The 9924-nt window shown below is 50.7% G+C and overlaps 1 protein-coding gene across 3 annotated transcripts in view; it reads right to left on the reverse strand.

The window, feature by feature from the left end:
• PLD1 (phospholipase D1, phosphatidylcholine-specific) overlaps window positions 1-8891 on the reverse strand; it is a 67002-nt gene extending 58111 nt beyond the window's left edge. For 2 of the 3 annotated variants that reach the window (XM_010572898.1, XM_010572896.1), the window contains exon 1: window positions 6742-6774. The gene's annotated coding sequence lies outside the window, so the exon portion shown is untranslated. Of the gene's footprint in view, window positions 1-6741; window positions 6775-8852 lie in introns of those variants that run through there. The other variant, XM_010572897.1, reaches the window with a different exon arrangement.
• Between the last annotated feature and the right edge of the window lie 1033 nt (window positions 8892-9924).

Here is a 9924-nt window from a genome sequence, read left to right on the forward strand (position 1 = left end):
GCAGAAGAAAAGCAATAGCTTTGGGAGAGAAAAAAAAACTCTCAACGGGCTCAGACAGCAGTTCCCATCTTGCCGGTTGTTTCTCCCTGTGAACAAAATGGCTCGTTTGCCATAATTGCTGCCAAAACTCAGTGGGATCAGGTCTAACCGCAGAAGTTTCAAAGCCACCGTGAGTCATCTACTATTCTTTTTTGGTAAGATTTAACTCTGGGTAGGACACTTAAAAAAAAAAAAAAAAAAAATCAATCCATTTGCAGGAAACCTCTGTCATGGAAAAATACACTTCAGAACATCTCATGGGGACTACATAAATAGACATTTAGAAAAAGAGGAATGAGAGACCAAAGCATTTCTTTCCAAAAAGACTATGGTGCACTGCCTGCTCTCCAAATTGTTTCAGCATCCCCTCAGCTGTGACAGAGAGAGGACAGCTGAGTTTCCTGGGAGACCCCAGCACCCACAGGCACTTCTCACCACCCCCAAGAAAACGCCAAGCAGGGCAGATTTGTGTTCTTCATGCGGAAGAGTTGACTGCATCACGTAACTGCACCTTACTTGAACAAAAAGAGAAAATGCAGGCCCAGAATATCTGCTTGTTTTACCTCTTGCGTGGCACAAAGTTTGTTGAGAGAGAGAGAGAGAAAACTTTTATTTTTTAAATTAAAAACAGCGAGCTTGCCTTTAGCCAGGTAGTGGGGCGCAGTCAGGCGGCCACAACACCCCAGGTTACCAAAAGTGTTGGAAATGTGCGATTAATTACTCTTGCTGGTTTATTTTTACCACGGGGATCTCTGGAGGCTGCAAGCAGGAGTCAGCCCAGCTGATGGTGTTAGAGAAGCCTGTGCTGCGAGATGCATCCGATCCGAGAGCAATGCAGCTAGCCGTGTGTGTTCACGAGAGGGCTGTGTTCTGGGAGGGGGGGGGAATAAAGACCAGGGAGACAGGGGAAGAACAAGAAATGAGGATTTCTGATTAATAAAATCCTCCCAAAAGTCTGGCTGGTAAAATGAGTAAAGCTTCTGGGGAGCGGCTCAGCAATGCTTCAGTGCTGGTGGCTCAGAGGAGCCCCAGGGCACGTCACCAGGACCCTGATGGGAGAAAAGCCAAAAAAGCAAGTTCCCACACGGCAAGACAACCAGAAACACCAACTGGCTGTGAATCACCCGCTTGCACGGGCTCGGACAGAGGCCATCAGAGCACTGCTCTGTGGGACATTGTCTGCCCGATACTGCCTTTTGTCTCTACGCGCTGGAACGCTCGTCCCGGGGAACAGCGGTCCTTCGGTGCCCGGACCACCTTCCCCGGCTGTGGGGATGGAACTGCCAACATCCCCCAGAGATGGGGAGCAGCACTGGGATCCCCCCGCGCCCGCTGCCGGCCCTCGGGGAGCCCCGGGAAACAACAGGCATTTATTGGTGGGTTTATCTTATTTGATCAAAAAAGCCCTTGTGATGGATGCGCACATGAGGGCTCATTCCGCTGGCAGAAATAAAAATCTAAGATAGGAATCAGGCCCACTCACAGCTCGACCTGAAAAATGCAACCAAGGAAAGTACAGTTTAATTCTTCTTCCACCAACAGAGGTGTAAGCCAGAAAAATAACTCCCAACGCCGTGAATATTCTGAATATTTGCTGCTGTCAGTATAGCCTAAACAGGACTCCACACCCAGGGAAAAAGACTCTTTCTTTTGAGCAAATCTGCAAACAGCGATGAGGTTTTCCATCCCCTCCAGCTCTCAGCTCTGCACGTCCTCTCTCGGAGGCTTTCCATACCTCATCCCAGCCTGCCCAGGGTGGACAATGGAGGGATGCTCTTCTGCAAAACGTCCACCCCATCACTATCCACACTGCCTTTTTGTTACAGCCTTTCTCCCTACTTAGTCAGCTCCTTAGGGCAGAGGACCCTTTCTTATTTTATCTATGCCTTCTCTGCCAGAAAAAAAGGGATTGAGGAGGAAGAGGCGACGTTATTACGCTAAGATAACTAATGCGAACTGGCTACTTTGCTGTCAAATCCTACTAGAGGCGAAGCACAATTTAATTTCCTGGAGCTCAACATGGTCAGCACTGCGTCCCCAAAGTGCAGTGCAAAGGGGGAATTTTTAAGGGAAAAACAGAAACACAACCAACCAAAGAGTAGAGGTGCGAACGCCGCACACAGCCATCACCGGTCAAGCAGACATGTGCCAAGGAGACGCTGCCGGGTTCATTCCCATCCAGCCCCACTCTCAGACCTGTTTTCTTGGCAACAAAGCAAGCACGTTAGCCCGATAAGATTGCTATCTCGAGGTGATTATCTCCATATCGAAGTCCTGCGCGTCTTTTTTGGCAATAACCCCTGACCACACGCCACGTTGTCACCCAGCACACCGCGCTCGCTGCCAGACCAGCGCCAGGTCCTTCTGGTAGTCGTCCCATCCCTCTCCCTCACCCCCTTTTTTAGCAAGTCTTCCCTCCCCAGCGCCTATTTAGCCTGGTGTGAGCCGGAGCTGGTTTTAAATTACAAGTTTTTATTCTCAGAGACAAAACTCGCCTCCCTGCTGGCGAGGCAGCGGGACATGCCGGGGGGGGGGGGGGGGGGGGCCCGGCACCGTCCCAGCTCCTTTTGGGGTCCTGGCTCTCCAGCGTGGGAGCAGCAACCACCAGACAGCTTCTCCCCACCTCCCCGCGCTAACAGATGGGTGCCCAGGCGAGCCGTCTGACAAGACACGAGCCCCGCTCCCGCTTCGTTACGTAAACCCCCAGGTTCGGGTGTTTATCCGCTTTAATTCTAGATTCCAGAAAGCAGTAAATGCCACTGCAGCGCGTGGGCACAAGGAGGGAGGGATGCGCAGAGCGCGCAGGGCAGCGGCGATGGCACGCGATGCCGACCCCAGCGACTCGATACCTCCCACTATTGCTGCACGGAAACAGAGAAAAACGAATCCTGAAGACACAAGCGTGGGTATAGATGTATATAAAATTTATCATCTGCAAATCCCCGTCTCTCTCCTGTTTGCTCAGCACAGGAGCCAGGGTAAGGGTGCACGTCCCCTGCCCCAAGGACCACGGCTGCCTCCTGCCACCCTGGACACCCTGTGCCAAGCAGGTGGGGGAGCAGCATGGCAAATATTTTGTAAAGAAAAGCTGACAAACAGAGCTTTTTTTCCCCTAGTCCCTCCACCACCGTCTGCTTTCCAGGGTGTCTGCACACATGGAGCTGGTATGTATATCTGGCAGATGCTCACAAGTCCATGAAAGTGAGTGGCATGGCAGGGGTACCTGGCTAAAAATTATTTCTGTAATATGTATATAAAACCAAAAAATTTAAATTGATAATATAGTATATACGTAGCTCCATCCTGCAGCTCAGCAGGGCTGAGGTCTGGCCCCGCAGAGCCAGCTGCAAAGAAGCCAGGCTGCGTGCCAGCTATTCGCACATCCCACATCCCAGAGAGCAGAAAAAGCACAGCAAGGTGCACCTGAATATGGACCGAAGAAAACCTTCTTTTTGGCAAAAACAACAACAACAAAAAAGGTTGGCCAAGGTTTTGTGAAGGGAAAGAAAAACAAGTACCCAACCGCACCTTCCGTCACACACATGGCCGTGACCAAATCTCTCTCAGTCCTCGCAAGGAGAGTTTCCAGGGCACAGGGCATGTGAGAGCAAGTTAAAAACACATCATCAATTGTCAGCCAGAGAATAGGAGGAAAAGGCAGGCAGTGCTTGCTCTCACCCTCCTCCCTCCTCAGCCTCGGCTAAGACCAGGTGGTTAGTGACTTTAGACACTCCAGCAACTCAACACCCAGAAGAAAAATCAGCTTGCTTCCTCAGCTCTGTTATACACAGATTTAGGGCCACTGTACAATGCTCGTTCCCACTCAAACTTTTTTATTAGTATAATTTTTTAAATGACTTGCTTCAAAATAGCTGTTCCAACGTGAAATTAAGGAACGACCTGTTTGCAGCAAAGGCAACAGGAGGGTGCTTCTCATAATGGAGCGTGATGGCTTGCTGCAGAGCTCTGGGGCTCTGGTTATTTCAGAGCCTGAGTTTCTCCTTTGGTGTGTTCATTAGGTAGAGATAGAGAAGATAAATCTAGAAGCCTGTAGGAACATTAATAACTGACATCTTCTTTCCGATTTCATTTCAAGGGAATAAAATTTGTGGCAACACTGGCAGTTAAGTGCATTCCCCTGACGCTTCTTTCCCTGAAGATTTGCTAACTTGCTTTAAATCAATTACCAGAGAAGAAATAAGTGTAAAAACCCAAGTTCAGTTCATAACTAACAGATAGAGGAGACACAACTGCACTTCTTTGCAGGGTGTATCAAGGAAGAGATTCCTCAAATCACTGCTAGAGAGCAGACCCACTGTAAAACACAGGGTCTTTCCTTCACTGCAGACACACCTGCAGTCCAAAGAGCACTTCATAAATCACAGGGGATAACAACATCAAGTTGACACAAGCCTTTACACTTTGCTACTATTAAGAAAAGCAGTAAAGATTTCTAGGTGAGGTACGGGATTTCAGCCTGCTTCATGAAAGAATGATTTCACCAGCAAAGATCACCTACCTCGCACTTATTATATTATTTTTCATATATATATATATATATATATGTAAAACAGTATCTTCAGCAGTTTAAAGAAGCTGCAGTTCTCAACCCAGCAAACTCTTCCTCAGCTGCGAGAGCTCAGGAGACACCTGCCAGCAACAGGATTATTTGTGGCAGGAGTTCAAACCTCTCAAAATAAAAGGAGCATCGCGGCCCTCAGGAGAAGTCACTTTATTTTTTCCAGTAAGACCAGAGCCTCAGCACTAATTTTCAATAATCCTGAAAAGGAGGACGTTATGTACCTGGACAAAATTAAATGTGCAAATGGGTATTTAAGTGAGGCTGAGACCCTAGGATCTTCTCCAAGTAGGAAAGTTAAATCTTGGCAAAAGAGGAAAAAAAAAAAGAATTAAACAGATGTACCTCTCAATAAACTTCCATTTAATCAGCTGAACCACAGCCTACAAGAATCTCTGTAAATTTGAATAGGTCTTTTCAGAGGGATCTGGGGTTTTTTTTTTTCCCCCCAGCCTGTTTTGAGAAACCTCGACCCTCTCCCCCGGGAAGCTGGGACCAAGCCTGGGGCCCAGCCTCCCCGGCCAGCTAAATCCTGCGCAAAGACGGGCGATGGGGATGCCGTGGCGGTGCAGGCACCGCGGCTCTCCCACATGCTGCACCCTCAGCCCTGGGGAAGGTCAGTCACGCTTTCCCACTGCAAAAACCCCCTGATTTTACAGGTTCGGTGGTATCTCACAGCAAAAGGATGGGAGAAAGAGCCCCTTTCAGCCGCAGGTGAGGGCAGGGTAGTCACACAAGGGGGGCTGGCGGCCAGCATCCCACACTGGTGCTCAGCGCCCATTCCCTGAGCAGGGATCAGGGATCCCAGCATCCTTGGGCAGTGCTCAGCATCCCACTGTAGCACTGACCCTGAAGGAAAGGGCTTTCTGAATATTCACGGTAAATACAGCGCAGACGGATGACAAGCTGAAAAGGAAGGGTAGCCCAGGGCTTAAACTCGGAGCTTTCCAACTTCTGGCAAAGCTGGGCAGGATTTGGCTGTGAGACCCAAGCCACAGAGCTAACGCTCCTGGGAGCACGATGAGAAGAGGCGGTCAGAAATTGAGTTCCCTGGTTACCTGCGAGCCTCCAGCATGAGCTCACGCCATCGAATGCCAGTGACGGGACGGGAAGGAAAACATGAATTCTTGAGTGATTAAAGACACTCGAAACAAGCGCTCCCACCCCCTGAGCTGCAAACAGGGGCAGCTGTGAAACACAACCGCCGTAGACAACCAGAGCATTTGTCCCAGCGGCTACGGACGCGGCAGCCTTGCCGTGACATCCCATTACTTACAATCTTCAGCCGAATGCCAGACTAACAGAGCTTCGTCCACCCAATTAAACTATCGGCGTTCGTCCCCCAGAGAGCCACGTAACTCTAACGACTTCAGCGGCATCGCGCAGATTTATTTCAAGGACGGATTTGGAGACCGCGTAGACCTGGGCACGGAATGGGTATTGTCCTGCTGTGTACAGAGAGCCCGTGTCAGCCCTGACCGAAACGCTCCCAAACTCAACGGAGCTTGCACCGGCTTGAATCGTTGCCCGGGCCAGATCCGAGGCACATTGGGGCTGAAGATTTCCAACCTCCTGTCCCAGGGAAGAGCATCGTGCCAAGTCAAGGAAAAAAAAAAAAAACCAGCGACAGGCAGAAAAAGGCTTTCATTGCCAGAAATCGAGCCGGCAGCTTGGCAGAACAGGTTGTTGTCAGCCGGCGTGCCGGGAAACTCTTCGGGTTTGTCCCGAAACGGCGGCTGCTGGAAGGGACGGGGCCGAGACACAATTTCACCAGCTCTGGAGCCACACGCCAGCCAAATACACCTCAGAAAACCCTGAAGTTCTACCACCTCCCGGCTCCCGGACGCAGAGCCCCAGTGGCCTCGCTGGATCCCCCCCCCTCCCTTTTCAAAGCACGAAAAATTAGTTAAGTCACCCCAAGACCGTCCCAGAGGGCCGATAAACACCTCCCGTCGCCGAGGCTGGGCGGCAGGGCCTTGCCAAAGAGCCCGAGCAGGGAATTCCCTCGAACGCCAGCGCCCCGCGCTCGAGAAACCGCCTTTTTTCTCCTCAGAAGCCCGCCCAAAACCCCCCCCCCACACACGCCGCAAGCGACCGGCAACCCCGGCTCCTCCCGCACCAACCTCCTGCCCCGCTGGAAGGGGCCGCCTCATGGTGCCGTCCGAGCCGGCGAAGCCCCTCTCCCGGCCGAAGAAGCGGCGTCCCCGCAGCCGGAGGAGCCGCCCCGCAGCCCGGCCCCGCCGCTCCCCGGCTTCCAGCATCCAGCCCGGGCCTCCCCGCAAGGCGAAGGGAAGCGGCGAGCCGGCCCACAAGGCGCTCCGGCCTATGAGAGCTGGGGAGGGAAGGGGAAAACCACTCCCCGCCAGTGGAGGGAACGGGGGGATACTGGGAGGAGGGCCGAGGAGGGGGCTTGGGGGGGTGCTGCCCCTCCGGGGTGGGCTCTTCTGATTAGAGAAAGGGGAAAAAAAAAAAAAATGAGTGATCCATTAACAGCGAGGAAAAAGTCTGCTTTTTTTTTTTTTTAATAAAATTTCAACTCCACAGCCCTGTGAGTTCCAAGGACTCAAAGCTGTTCGCTCCCTGCTCGTGCGAACGCAGCTTCCACAGGGAGCACAGGTTTTTTTCCCCCCTTTTGTACTCTTCTCACAGAAGCCCAATTGCTTCAACAGGGAGAAGTCAGTTTTCCCCCCACCACCGCCAAGAAGTGACATTTGGCGAGGGGAACAAATGAACAAAAAAAAAAGGTCTGTGCAAATTAACAATGAATTAAGTACACATGCAATGTTATTTTTAGCAGAAGACAACCTAGTAATTATGGTCACATATTGTTTGTATCCGAGCGGTACTTGTCTGAGTTTTTCATGTTACTTCCCATATGCCCTTTTTAATATGCAAAGAAGCAGATTTTGTAGCAAGAGGGAGAGAAAATTTTCGTGCTTATAGAAGCGTTGAACTGACAAGCAGAGAACTAAAATCCTCCATACGTTAAACAGCTATAACACAGTCTTGCATGCTGGTAAAACGCCTGAAACCTGTCTGCAGTACTACAGCTTCCACCACCGCAGCTGTACAGGGGACATCTTGGGGACTTTTTCCTGGGAATTCAGCATTCCTGCTTCTGTCTCTACAGCAAGATTTCAATAAGGATGTTAGGATATTTTTCTTCCTTAAAGGATTGATTTTTTTATTTTTTTTTTAAATAGTGCGGAACTGAACCGTGGTCCTCAAATCTACATGAGATAAATAACCCAACTTTGGTCACTGCTATTGCAGAGACAGACTCTACCTGTGTTCTGGCAGTGCAATATTGAAGTTTCTCCACCAGAACAGTACCCGCCTTGGCTATGGGCACACCTGCAGCACATCGGCTTAGCTCATTTGCACTGGGTTTACTATGACTTGGCTTAAAACCAGCACGAGTGATGTGCTTCGTGTTTAAAAATCAAACTCCGAAATCTAAGGTGGGTTCCCAATAGCGTTGCAACACAGCTTCCTTCAACTCACGGCGTTGAGCTCAAACGCCGCTACGCTCAGCATCTCCGGAGAGCTGTGAGTCAGGGCGGCTCACCAGTGCTGTCCGTCTTGGGGAAGGAAAAAGACAGCGCACACATTTCTAACACTCAGCATCACGAGAGAGCAAAGCAACGGAGAAAAGCAGGGTGGAGCTGGTCCTGCCTGCCCGGGATGCCCCGTCTCTGCTGTCCTCTCCAGCCTAACCTCTGCTAACCCCGCAGCACCCTTGGGCAGGAGGCCGGCGGGCTGCAGGGGACCCCCGCCGTCTCCCATCTCCACGCACATCAGTACAGAGAGGGGACATCTCGGACGCGGAGAGGAACGACTCTCTGCAGTCAAACGCCTGCCCGCCCAGCGCTCGTTTTGGCGCTCATCGCCTATGCAGCCAGCTGGCTGAATTCGGGCAAACCTCGACAAATCCATAAGCCTTAGCTCAGTTAATGCATATTTAATTTCTCTGCTGCTAGGTTTGCTTTGGCAGGCACTGTGAGCAGGGCTAAACCAGCAGCAGGAGAGAGCAGACACTCTCAACGAGCTTTTTGGCACCTACGTAGCACGATTCCCCTCTCCTGAGCACCACAACAGAGCAGGTTCTCCCCCCGCAGTTACCATCTCTTCCAGGAGAAATGCCGTTTTGCCCATGTTCGTTAGCAATTTGCTCCACTCCCCATAACCTTCCCTGTCCCAGAGGCAATTCATAAAGTGGACACTTGGCACACACCTTCAAAAATATCTCGAGCTCTGAAGAAACACAATATTGTCTGTCGGGGGTTTCTTTGGTTCTCTCTTCCCACCTGCTTTTCGATCTTCAGGAACTTCCACACATCCCTCGGAGGACGCTCACTGCTGTTGCAGGGGGTGTGAAGTTTTCTTATTTAACATGAGATGCTGGTGCAAAGAGCACGTTGCGTGGCAGTCACACAGGGATCAATGCCACTGCAGTCTGTAAAACCAAGGTGCTAATGTTAGGAATCTTTTTATTATTATTATTTAGTTGCCCTTCAGTCATGTTTTTTCTTCTCTTTAAAAATTTTCAGTGCTATGCCTAGTGAGCTGGCCAAAAGTGGGGATACATGAGGCAGATAGAGCCACCTGCAGAAGGGCTTTTTGAGGACTAAGACCCTGTGGTGCTGCACACTAAACCCAATCTGCCAGCTGAAAGATAACCCAGGAAAAGAAAAAGGGATTTTTAAAAATTTTTTTTTTTTTAATAAGGACCTCATCCTCAATCTTGGTCACCACTTGGCATCACAAACACAAACATGGGGAAAGGGGAGGAACAGAGGGACAGCAGCTGCTAGACACGAGAAAAATGCCAAACTACGGCCTCAGCGAGGGTGGGAGCAAGCATGTGACAGCAGAAAGAAGCCATCAACTTCTCCAGGCACCCCAAACCATTTTCTTGCAGCCAGAAAAGCACTCTCCCCTTTCACTCTATGGCAGAAAGCAGTTCTGCCCAAGGGCTGGAGCGCAGGAGGGCCCTCAGCGGAAACCCACACATTCCCAGTTAGGCAAAGTACCAAAGAGGGCAAAACCAAACAAACCATCAATTGCTCGAGTTGAGCACTCTTCTACCTGTCCTTCACATCTGCAGACAACCTGCAGGACCTTTTTCCTCTTTGTATCTCTCCTTTATCCGCACAGACGTTCCCTGGGCCGGAGTGTGGGTGATGCTGGTACCTCTGCAAAGCCATGGGGGGCAGAGGGGAACTCGGAGGGGGAAAAAACTGGGGGTTAGTTTTTCCCCCCAGTTGGGTTCCATTTGGGAAGGAGCCTGCAGAGCCCCAGGGGAG

The sequence above is a fragment of the Haliaeetus leucocephalus genome, unplaced genomic scaffold (assembly GCF_000737465.1).
Source record: "Haliaeetus leucocephalus isolate CR32 unplaced genomic scaffold, Haliaeetus_leucocephalus-4.0 Scaffold362, whole genome shotgun sequence".
Taxonomy (NCBI): domain Eukaryota; kingdom Metazoa; phylum Chordata; class Aves; order Accipitriformes; family Accipitridae; genus Haliaeetus; species Haliaeetus leucocephalus.